Source organism: Glycine max, chromosome 1 (genome assembly GCF_000004515.6).
Source record: "Glycine max cultivar Williams 82 chromosome 1, Glycine_max_v4.0, whole genome shotgun sequence".
Taxonomy (NCBI): domain Eukaryota; kingdom Viridiplantae; phylum Streptophyta; class Magnoliopsida; order Fabales; family Fabaceae; genus Glycine; species Glycine max.
In genome coordinates, this window is record NC_016088.4 from 55738503 (window position 1) to 55751418 (window position 12916).

The window sequence follows — 12916 nt, forward strand, 5'->3', positions numbered from 1 at the left end:
GATTTTAAAGATAAGAAAGGAGGGATTGAAAATATTTATGGTTTTGAAATTACTTGTTCCACGTAAAATATGAAGGCTCGTACTTGATATGTAAAAGAAGTGAGATGTATGCACATGTGGTGAGAGATTGTCTGTTAAGAAAAGGCGAACAAAATGTATCGACAATGAAGATGGCACGAGTTGATGGTGACACCAGTGGGGGAGGATAAGAGGAACGTGGATCATCTGACCCTAATTCTTAAGATTTTTAGGATAGTCAAGACAATAATCGTGGGATTGAAAATATTTATGGTTTTGAAATTATTGGAAAAACATATAATGCGGGGGCTTGCATTTGTTATGTATGGACATGTGGTGCAATATTGTCCATCGAGCCAAAGTGAACAAAATGCGACAATAACAGAGATGTTGCAGGTTCACGGAAACACTAGCGGGGAAAGCAAGAGGAACGCATATCACCTAACCTTAATTCTCAAGCTTTTGGGATAGTCAAAGCAATAACCATGGGATTGAAAAAAATTATGGTGACTGGTAGGTGGTTACTAAAAATAGGAAACTTCTTAAACCGAGAAAATTAAAGGAAAAAGGATAAATTCATGGCAATAAACATAGGGGGCATGTTATTAAAAAAAATCTATGCAGGGAAAACATTCCAATTTTTAATGTTATTAAAGAGGGAGGAAGTAAGATGGATCCCCTAAGTAGTTAATACGGCCAAATTTGATTCCCACATAAAAATGAAAGAGTGAGCCAAAATGAGAAATAGGGAAATGGACTATTATGGAGCCACATTGGGTGAAAAAAATATTAATATCCCTATGTATACTCATTCAGCTAAAAGAGTGATATCCATTGTGTCAAATAACACAAATTAAAGGGCAAGAAATTGACAACCCAAGTGTTGCAGGGTTGCACATTGGGGAGAAAACAACACGGGCATGCAAGTGCAGGTAGTAAGTTGCTTTTGAATAAAAATAACCATGAACATGGAAGTGATTACACCAAGAGGTGCATGTTATGGGACCATTTAGAGCATCTCAAAAGGATAATGACGAACTCGCGGCCCTTAATGCTTGTGATCTTGTTGATATAGGCTTTTGGGGCAACAGAATCACCTGGAAAATACCTTGTGTTGGAAATCACTTGATATCATGATGCTTGGACAAAGGTGTTAATAGTTCGCAATAGAGGCTAATGTTTTCATAAGCCAATGTGGTGCACTTAGTGTGTCAGCACTTAAATCATAAGATGTTTATTTTACGTTGTAGTAATTATATGGTGTCGAGAGAAGCAAAGCCTTTTAGATTCAAAATGTAATGCTTGATTTTACCATTTTCAACAAGGAGGTGTCCATTCATTTATTTATCTATTTTTGCTAGGAAGAAAGAGCTTGAGTTGAGATTACAAGGTGTTTAGCAAATGCTTAAGATTGTTGATTTTGTATGTCTCATTTGTATTTAAAGATAGCCCTTTCATTAGTACGAAGATCTTTTATTTATGGAGGAAACCTCTTAGTTCCAAAATTCTAAAGGGATACTATCATACTGGGTAATTGCAATATGCATTTTATTCATGCTTAGTTTGTCTAGCTAGAGTTTAATATGACGACGCGAGTTGGTGATCCCCTTGACGGAAAAGGCCAAGACAGTGCTAAACAAGGAAAAAAGTGTATTAACCATTTTATAAACATGAAATCTTATAAGGCCTTTTAATATATATATATATATATATATATATATATATATATATATATATATATATACACTAAAATTTACCCAAAAAATTATATTGATGTTGATAAATATTATAATTACGATGGAAATATTTATTTTTAGTTTCTAACTATTAGGGCAACGATTATTGTAATTTTTTTACACTTTTATCAAAGTAATGGTCAATAAAATAATAAATAGAATTTTTATAAAGAAAATGGCAAGATTTTATTAATGATATTAAATTTATAATAATATATATTTTTTTACTTTCAATTCATTAACCATTATTCTTAATATTTGAATATTTATATAAAAAAAAGTGACACGAGAGTAAACATTTTCTATGTTTAGTGAAAGAGAATAAAAGTATTTATGAAATATTTATGAAAAATTTAATTCGTCAATAAATGGAAAGAAAACATTTTTCACATTTCTGGACGCAAATAAAATATTTCTATAATAAATACTTACAAGATTACAAGTATTTTTAATAAGAAATTATATATATAATCTTGACCGATACAATGTCAAAAATACTTTTTATTAAACTACACTTTTTCATTAAAGTTTAGTAAAATTATAATAAATAGTAATGGATATAAACCATCGCTAACTAGTGGTTGATTTTTAATGGCAGTTCAAAGTTGCCAAAATTTTCAAACCTAACATCGTTTCTTTCAACTAGACAGAAATCGCTACATTCAATTGATTTTAAAAATTATGACATCAAAATGAATTTTTTAATGATAAAAAAATCTAAATGAACAAATTAAATAAATAAAGGACCAAAATAATTTAGTCTTCTTGTTTCTTAGTTGGTTATGTAAAAAGTGAAAAAAAAGTATACAGATAAAAAGACATTATATTCCTAATAAAAAAATATATATAAATAAAATTATTCTGATCTTTTCAATACACCTTTTTTCTCTCCTTTTTCTTATCAAAGTAGAAGCAATAAAAAAAAAAAGCACGAGTTCCACATAAATTATAATCTTTCCTTACATAGTAATAGTTATCAATTCAGAGAAGGAAAGTGGTCTTTAATTTATCTTTTCTATCTCCCATTTCATCTTTCCATTTTCTTCTCTTCTTCAAAAGACATTCGTGCATTGCATGGTGACACTGATATTCATGCATGTGTTTAAAACGACTCATGTATATACTAATTAATATTTAATATATATATATATATATATATATATATATATATAATAAATCAAATTATACTAGTATAATTTTCACAACTATTACATTATTTTTATAACTTGATATAAAATATTATTTTTATTAATTCAATTATTTAATTATATTTACATATTATCAAAATTATTTATGTCAAAATTGAACAACAACAAAAAGGTAATTAAATAATATATATTTTTATATATTTTAAAATATTTATATAAATGAGATAACAAATATTTTTAGATATATATATATATATATACAAGAAATCTAAGACAATATAAAAAATTGATCACAATTCATACGTCTTACTCAATTAACTAAGTCACATAGACTCCTTGACTAACATATATTTAATTCGTAATTGATATATATTAATCTTTAATCAAGAGCTTAGTCAAAAATTAAAGCTCAGGTCTCTCTCCAATAACATGTTTTGCGAGAAACTTGGCTCCAAGCAGAACACAATTTTATGAAATTTTTTATATTACTTTACCCTTATTTTTGTATATTTATTTTTTATTAGGGATATATATATTTGTTTATATTTTTGTATCTCTCAAATTCGAGCCAAGTTTATTTTTAGTCTCTCAAATTTTTTAAAAAATATTAGCTTGTGTTTGGTAGAGTGAAAAAAAGAAAGAGAAAATCTGAGGAAAAAAATGAAAAGTTTGCAGTAAAAAAAAAAGAAAAAAAAAGATGAAAAAGGGTCAAAAGTAAGAGTGTTAGACTTAGACGAAATTAATATTAAATATTTGGATTCAAGGGGTTAGGTAAGTAAGAAAAAAATCAATATTAAATATACATTATTATTATTATTATTTATTTTTTATTTTTAAAAACAGTATATATATATATATATATATCCGATGCCTCGCTGTCGATTTCAGTGTACATATTTTTTTTTTCTTTTCGTAAGACAGCTAGAGAACATGATTTTTCTTACCAGTAATAATGTTATTCAACAAAAAAAAAAAAATAGTAATAATGTTGAGTCTGAGATATTTTCCGATCTTAAGCTGAAATGTAAATAGCAATGGCAATAAATATAGCCTCAAGCATTCATTATTTATTTTTATTTTTTTTACAAGGAGCCTCAAGAATTCATAATAGTGATGGAAGGTTATATATTATTAGCATCATCGTTTTTATCTTTTCCTTTTTGTTTCAATATATCTGCATTACTTTATCCACTTAAATTATATTCTAATGATAGTGAACTTTGATTTCATACATAAAATCTGAAAATCATACCTTATTATTTATGATTTTAATTACTCATTTGATTCTTATAATTTCATCATTTATATCTTTTAATTCTTATAATTTTAAAGTAATTTTTTTAATTTTATAATTTTAAAATATAAGAACTAAAAATACTAATCTTAAAATTATAGGGAAAAAAAGTATTTTAACCTTATTTATATTACGTAACCAAAAATAGTTATATTACTAATTGAGTTACAGGGAATCACATGACATGATATGAAATATGGCAATACAAATTATACAATCAATTACAGCTACCGCAAAGTGTCGATCACGTGAAAAAAATGTATATTTCGGATCAGAAAAGGGGAAGCAGTCCCTCCTTCAGCTAATTAATTGGAAACTTTTAATTCTTTTAAAAATACAATCATATTTATATTCTTATTTAATGTTTTATATGACAAGTTGAAAACTACCCGTAAGGAATCCCGTAAAGAAAATATATTATTACTCTTTGACCAAAATTTCAAGATCCGCTTATCATGGCAAATTACACAACTCCCGAGTTCACAGGTGCAAAGTAAATCCAATCTTGTTAGACTGATTCTCAGTTCTCACTGATAGTAGTACCTACGTATTGTCACTCTTTTTGTTAAAATGTTTTTTATTCTTATAAATTACATAGAGAGTAGTGCATCCAACATTTTTCAAACATAAAACATTCGAGCTCAATACCCTAATAAAATAATATTATGCGTGTTGCATTATGCGCCTCTTTGTCTATATAAAAACGTGCATGTCCTTCCACTTTATTTGTCTTTTTAAAGGGAAAAAAAACACACTTGAGTGCAGCAATAGAGTGGCCTTCACTTCGATTGAAGGACGCAACGCATAGATGGACAAGTTTTGATTAGGGGGCACCCTCGAATAACTGAGTACAGTTCAAGTTTCCATGAAGCTGTCTGTGTCAAATTGCGACAGGAAAATGACTGGCACTACTATAATGAAAGATGTAATTTTGTTATGTTCCTTAAACAGTGTCACGTGAGAAGCAGTAGCCTTATACTCACGTACTGCTCTTAACTAGATTAGGAGCCAAAAACATTCATGATATTGTTATAAAATCCGATTGCAAGCATATGGTGGATAATAAGGCAGAAGGAAAATTCCAAAATAATAAGTTTGGTGAGCTTCTTAAACAATGTCAAGAGAAACGGAGATTAATTCAAAACTACTCTACTTAGTTTAACCATAGTCAAAACTACTCTAGAATATTTTGATTGTATGTTAGTTTACATGTCTTTGATTTGAGTCCTACATGTATCCAATATTTGGTTATGAAAGAAATATTATGAGCATATTTCCATTAAAAAAAGCAATGTCACGTGCAATGATATTATTAATGAAATTTAATTACTTACCCTCCAAAATGTAAAAATATAATTAGAATTTATTAAGAAAACATATTAATTACTTTATGAAGAACACTTGGATTTTTTAAAAGAAATATAAGTGGATATTGACTATAATATTACATACTAATTTATCTAAAATTTAATATGCATGATTGAAATGATATCAAATTATTAGACAATTAAAATATTAAAAGTTAATAAATGCAAATAATTACCAAGCCAAATAATTTTATGGAGAGTGTATTTAGTGAAAACTTATTGGATCACATAATGGATATAAATGTATATTAATGATCAAAATTAAAAATTATTTTATGGTCAGTGACTATTTATTTCTTAATTTTAATTATTAAATATAATTTAATAATTTGTATTTGTTGTATAAGTTCTTAATTACGCTAGCTGTCTCCATCTCTTTATATATTTTTGTCATTATCTCTATATTATATGGACAACTTAAAATATAGTTTAATAATTGATATTTATTGAATATCATGCCAATGCGCAATGGATAACTTAAAATCCAACTTAGATCCTCTTCACTTAAGTTTCTCTCCGGCCATCATTCTGTTAGGATAGTTTAAAAAGAGATAAAATATTATTAATGATTAAAATTTGTATACCGGAGAAAAAAAACCCGCTGCAGAGGAATGCAGGGAGGATATGACTTCTGAATACAAAGATTGTTGACTTATTGAATACAGAGAATCGTTCACCTTTAATTTATACTTAAGGGTATAATACGGCGATGCTAAATAAATATTGTCATCTTTAAACTAAAATATTTTTTTGTGATGTAAGAATATTTCGAAACGGATGAATCATTTAGGTAGATCATCATATTATTGTGATACACATTCAACTTTTAAGTATTAAAATAATATTTTATGCAAGTGTTATTCTTTTAGTGATAAAATTAGTTTGAAATGATTTCAATGTAAATAATTTATTTGCTCTTCGATAAAATATATTTATGTTGAACAATTTTTTTAAATGAATTTTTATCACAACAATTTAATATTGAGATGTATTAATTATTTAATCATCTTATACATAGCGTGTAATTAGTTTAGTTTGTTAAATATTAACAAGTAACTTGCGCATTAAACAAGTATTATGGTTTTTTTTTTTAATGAGGGGGGTATTGCCCTAAACTAAAAGCCAGAGGAAAAACTAGCTATAAAAAACAAATGGAGGAAGTAGGATCGAGGGACATTAAAGAATCTAAGACGACTCAAGAGTTAAATATTTAATCTACATTTTGTACTCAACCCACGATGAACCTTAGGTCAAACTAAGACTTCAAAACATTCCATCATCATAATAATCATAATAACAACAATAAAATTTTTGGGCATCCACTTTTTTTAGACGTCTTTATCCTTTAATTGCATGTCCTTGTGTCATAACTAAAGTTTTACCTCTTAATTATACACTTCTACCGTTTTTATTTAACTTCCTTCTCTCTCTCTTTTGTTTTATGTTATATTAAAAAAATCACTAGAGGCACAAAGTGTCTCTTTGTTTTTCCTATAATAATAGTAAGAAGAAGGATGACACTCCAACCGACACCCGACGATTCAACATCTAAAATTAAGAGAATTTGTTTTACAAAAATGGGTTTAAAAAAAAAAAGTATACCAAAGTCTATAGGAAGAGAACTATTTACATGGTAGGAGTTATTTTTGCAATGTAAGATCAATAGGGTTCGTTTGTCTTGTAATAGGTGACGGCGATTGACACTTTTCACATCTGCAACTTGTCAAGCGCAAGTGCGCAACACTATTTTCACAGGAAGCAACATGCAGGTACCATCAGAGTGACACCACCTGTTCAGAAAAGATTAATATGTTCCAAAAGTGGTAGCACACATCATGCTAAAAGAAAAACCAAAAGCAGGATATTTGATAACACCTTCCGATCTTACGTGGTAAAAATAACTTCTTTCACGTAAATGTTTTTTTTTAAACTCTATTTTGGGATATAGTTTTTATTTTTTTGTTTTAACCTATTTTTATCAAAAAGCCAAATTAAGAAGGCAGGCGTTTCATTATTGTAATCTAATTTATGATATTGCATGTCTCGTTGATTGATGATTATAGTTGTAGACTATTTTAAAGCTGCATAGCCTGCAACTATTACACTACAAATCTACAATGATGCTCCAGACATGCATATATACGAATATATATAGAGTACTTTGAAGTAAACCAGTGATACTGGTAGTTATCCGCTGGATCAATTAATAGCTTGAGAACGCCTGCGATTTCTGAGACCTAGAGGGTTTTCTCTACGCTTCTACACTCCCTTATTGTCCCTACAGCAGCTAACCTTTCATAATTAAATATAAATATATTTCTATTTTTAATAACCATTAAGTTAAATCTTAAGACTAAAATCACTGCTACAGAGGAGGCAGCATAGCTGCAAACAATTCATACACGTTTTACTTTTACTTTTACTGTTACAGCATTTCCCACTCTACGTTGGAATCAATTACCACAGTAACAACTCGTGTTTTCAAATTAATTAGATCAATTATTACAGTGGAAAAAACAGTAATTTATAATTATTTGATCCAGTCGTGATTAAATTATAGTTAATTAATAATAAGTAAATTCATATCTATTATATAGTCTTGTGAATAATATATAAGCATATAATTATAAAACAATACAACAAAATTTGAAAATAATATGAAATGATTATTACATATTTTTAATATAAACTAATAATAAAAAAGCTTATTGGAATACGAGGAAAAGTTACTTGCGATATGATAAAAAAGTTTTCTGAATATTATTCAATGATTCAAAAAATATAATCCTTAATGTTATAGGCTAATTTTAATAAATAAAATAAAACATATAAAAATATATTTTAATATTTACAGATATTGCCGAAATAAGTATAGAAAGAGAAATTATTTTCTTAAACTAAATCTATTTACATATTTACAAACTTCTCCATAAATTGATGAATAAATGTTAGTCATTCTCAACTCGTAAATAAGCTACTAAATTTATCACTACTACATAATTAATTAGCTCTTACAGTTAAACCATTTGTATGTAGACAATCATACAATCGTTATTAATTCAATATCTCAAAGAATAGATTGGATGCTGTTATGCGCTGGTTAGGGAAGGAAGGAGAAAGAAGGTGAAAATAACAGAGAGAGACGCGTTTTCCTTGATTCGAGGCAAAGGAACCTCCTGACTAAACTATAATTTTCGAAATGTATTTCTTTTTCTTTATTCCAGTTCCGGGACAAGCTTTTATACAATGAGTTTAACAAACTCTAGCAACGATTTGGTAACTGCAACCCAACAACCTAACCAACTAACTCATGGTCCATACAAGGCATGACTCAACTTATCCATGCATGCAGCTTTACGTGAGAGAAATGTCTTGCTGCATCTTCTTCCTAACAAATCCAATCAAATTATACTTTTTAGTTATAACTAATAAAATATGCATAATTTCACGAATTACTTCTGAAAATTATAAATATCTCTTACATGAAATATCAGTTTTATTTGAACGTGTTTTGTTCTCGTGTTAAACTGGAGTATGAACGATACTAATGACCAATTTGTTGTCACAAAACAATTTCACAAAACTTCATATTCATTTTTCAAATAATATAGCACAATTTTCATCAATGGCAACTCTAATCCCTTTTGGCATAACCTTAAATTCTACCTTATCACTGATCGAACAACTATATTTTTTCAATTGAAGATTTAGCAAAATAGAGTTGTATTTAATCCTTTATTTTTTTACTACTTCTTTAATTATATAACAAGGTTTTCACCAAGAAACACAACAAACTTAGATTAAATCTTCTATCTGAACCCATATAATCTCTATTAGTATATGCCTATTTCGTAGATAAACTTCCACCTCTTTTAAATAAAAATCCTTTTCCAGGTGTGTCTTTGTGATACTCCAGAATTTGATCCAAGATTTGCCACTATCTTTTTCTTGAATCATGCATGAATTGACTTAGCACATTCACTACATGTGCTAAATTTGATTTGGTTTGTGCCAAGTCAATCAACCACTAATCTCTAGTATTAACATTCGGTCTAGTAATCAACCTTATAACTTACCACTTCATAACCCATTTTATGGTGTTGCTCAAATGGAACAATTGGAGGAAGGTTACGCCCAAGTTTGACCTGCCTTTTTAAAAGGATCAATAGCATATTCTCCTTGAAAGGTGAAAATGCCCTGTTTTAAGTGAACTACCTCAATCCCCACAAAATATTTTTCTTTCCCAAGTCCCTTTCATCCCTATCAATTGAATACTCTATTATTATAATAATATCATCGACACACATTAATTAACCTATAAGTACCTTTATTGTGAATGTTTGAAAAAGAGTGTACAATCTTCTCGACTTAACTTATAACCCAAGGACACCATTATTTTAGTAAATCTTTCGACAAAATAAACATGAGGTGACTGTTTTAACCCATGCATACAAGGTCTTCTTTAATTTACACACCTTTATTACACTAATAATACCAACTCCCAGGGAAATAAATCTCCATGTAATACAAGATCGTCTTCTAAATCTCCATGCAAGAAGGGAATTTTTGACATCAAATTATTAGTGTCATTTCCACCGAAAGTGGATAACAAGTATTATCTGCATTGTATTCATTTTTGTTATTAAATCAAATGTCTCTCAACAAGCAATAATCAATGCTATATGTTTCATTGTATCCCTGTCACTAGTCTCACTTTGTAACGACCAAGAATATTGTCTAATACAGTATGTACTTGACGGTATAAATTCATTCATCTGCATTTCATTGGTCTTTTGTCCCCTCGTCTCCCAACAATCACCCAAATTCCATTTTTTTTTCACTGCATTTAATTTCTCATTTTTAGCTCCAACCTAGTTTTCATCCTTTTAGACTTCTTTTGTCGATGTTGGGATCCTCACACATTCAATGGCTGAAATGAAGTTTTGATACTGCAAGGAGGAGCCAAAGAGACTAGGAGAGATAGTAAAATTAAGCAAACTGCTTAAACATTGCAATCAAACAAGTTATTTCGATAATTCAGACTTATCTTTTATTAGTTACAATAATTCAAGCCTCTGCACCTTTCCTTCCTTTACCATTAAGCAAAAAATCTTCAATTAGCTATACATTGTACAATTTTTAAAAAAATATTATCCAGTCATAAATTATTTTAACAAATTAGTTGATTTTTACAACAATTGCTTTAAGAAACATACCCAACATAATTTTTATCAATTGATGTGTAAGTTTTTTTATTGTATTAAAATAAAACTATTTTTTTAAGAGTTCTTAGACACTCACAAATTTCAAATGTTTAATTGCCACTTTTATTTTTTTTTGTTCCTATCAAATCATGTATATTTATTCATTTTTAATACTAATACTTTTTAAAAGATATATTTTAAATTGTGATTATTTTCTGAAATAAATCAATTCGAACAAGCATTAATATGTAAATTAAGCAGACTAAGTTTATTCAAAATTTCAAATCTACTATATATAAAACTAATTTAAGTATGAATATTATTTTAGATGATTGTGTAAACCATACAATACAATATACATTACTAACTCAATGTACCAAAAAAGACAACACAGTACTCAACAGACCCTGACTTCCGACAGTTGTGGTGAGAACGAAATGACGGGCATTATGTACACTTTGGCTGCATGGCACTGAATTTTTTGTCGTAAAGCTCTTGTTTTGAACCGCACATCCACATGGAAGTGTATCTCTCTGCAGGTGTTTTATACCCTTATTTCTTTTATTATTTTATCTCAATATTAATTATAAAAAAATAAAATCTTTCATTGAATGAATGTTATCGCAAAATACCATAGTCCCCCCGTGACATAGCCTCACACTAGCTACCACACCTAATTAGATACAGATGCCTAAATGTATGTTTTGGCATGTGGTTTGCAAAACTAATTTTAAATGAAGATAATTTTAGTTAAAATTAATTTTAAAATAAAGTAATTTATGTTTAGTTATTTTTATTTTAAAAATAAATTGATTGTAAAATTTAGTACATTTTTTTTATACAACACAAAAAATGACTTACCTTGTGTTTGACTCAGTGTCTACATGAACATGTTTTGTGCAAATGGTACTATGTACTGAAGGCACATCTTGTGCTTGAGTCTTTCTTCTTTATTATTAATAAAACTTGCTTCTTGGTTTTTCAAAAAAGAAAAAAAAAATAGATTAGCATGTTTGCCAAAATTCATGTCAAATGAATAAGATTGATGCAGAAGCAACTAATATTTGATTGAGTGTGATTTTGGATAATCTAATGTGAATCCAAAGATGCAATGAAATTAATTAATTTCTATTTCAATAAATTATTTGTATAATCTTTTTATACAATTGATTTAAATTTTTTATATTTAAGTATAATATTTTAAAATTTTATGGAAATAATTATTTTTTAGCTAGTAAAATAAATGTGTTTTTAGAATATAAATAAGGTACTATACTTTATAATTCCTATATCCAAAATAATTTTACTTAATAACCAATTTTTTAAAAAAAAACTATTTTTTCTAAAATCAAATCTACTGAAAACATTTTTGTTAAAAAAATCAGTTTGTCTAAAATCAATTCTACCTACCACAAAATTGATTTTATTCAATGGAATTTTGTATCCAAATACATGCAAGTACTGTGCAAAATCCAATTTGCGCAATACAACGCGAGTAATAGACTATTCAAACAGGCACAGTGACGTACAGATGGCGAAAGTACGTGATTCTCTTTTCTTTTCATGTTTTAAGGTGTTCATTTTCTGTCCAGTACTTGACAGGTCTTGTAATAGAAGAGGATCCGGTTCCTATTTTTAGACTCTCATTTGATTGTTTATCCTTTTTAGTCTCTTAAATTTAATTTTATATTTTTTAATCTTTTAAATTTATAAAATATTTTTTTAGTTCTTTGTGCAATAAAAGTTCAACCATAAAAAATCAGTTAATCCATGACTAAAAAAATATTTGACGAATTTGAACACTAGGAAAATCAAATTTTAGTAAACAAAAATATATTTAAATCTTTTTTTTCACAAAAATCACAAGTTAAAACCTAACATCTTGTATAAATTACCTAAATCTTTGGCAACTAAACTGATCCTAATGAATTCCTCCATTTATTTATCATTACAAATTACAAATATATTTTTCCTGACATATTACAACTCATTCATTAAATGTCGTTGATTTTTCATACATTACTTTTTATAGAATGAAATTTAGATATAATATTGTAAATATTATCAGTATTGTTATTCAATTAAAATTAACACCAAGACAACAACTATTAAGATATAATACAAATTTTGATTAAAAAATAATATCAAT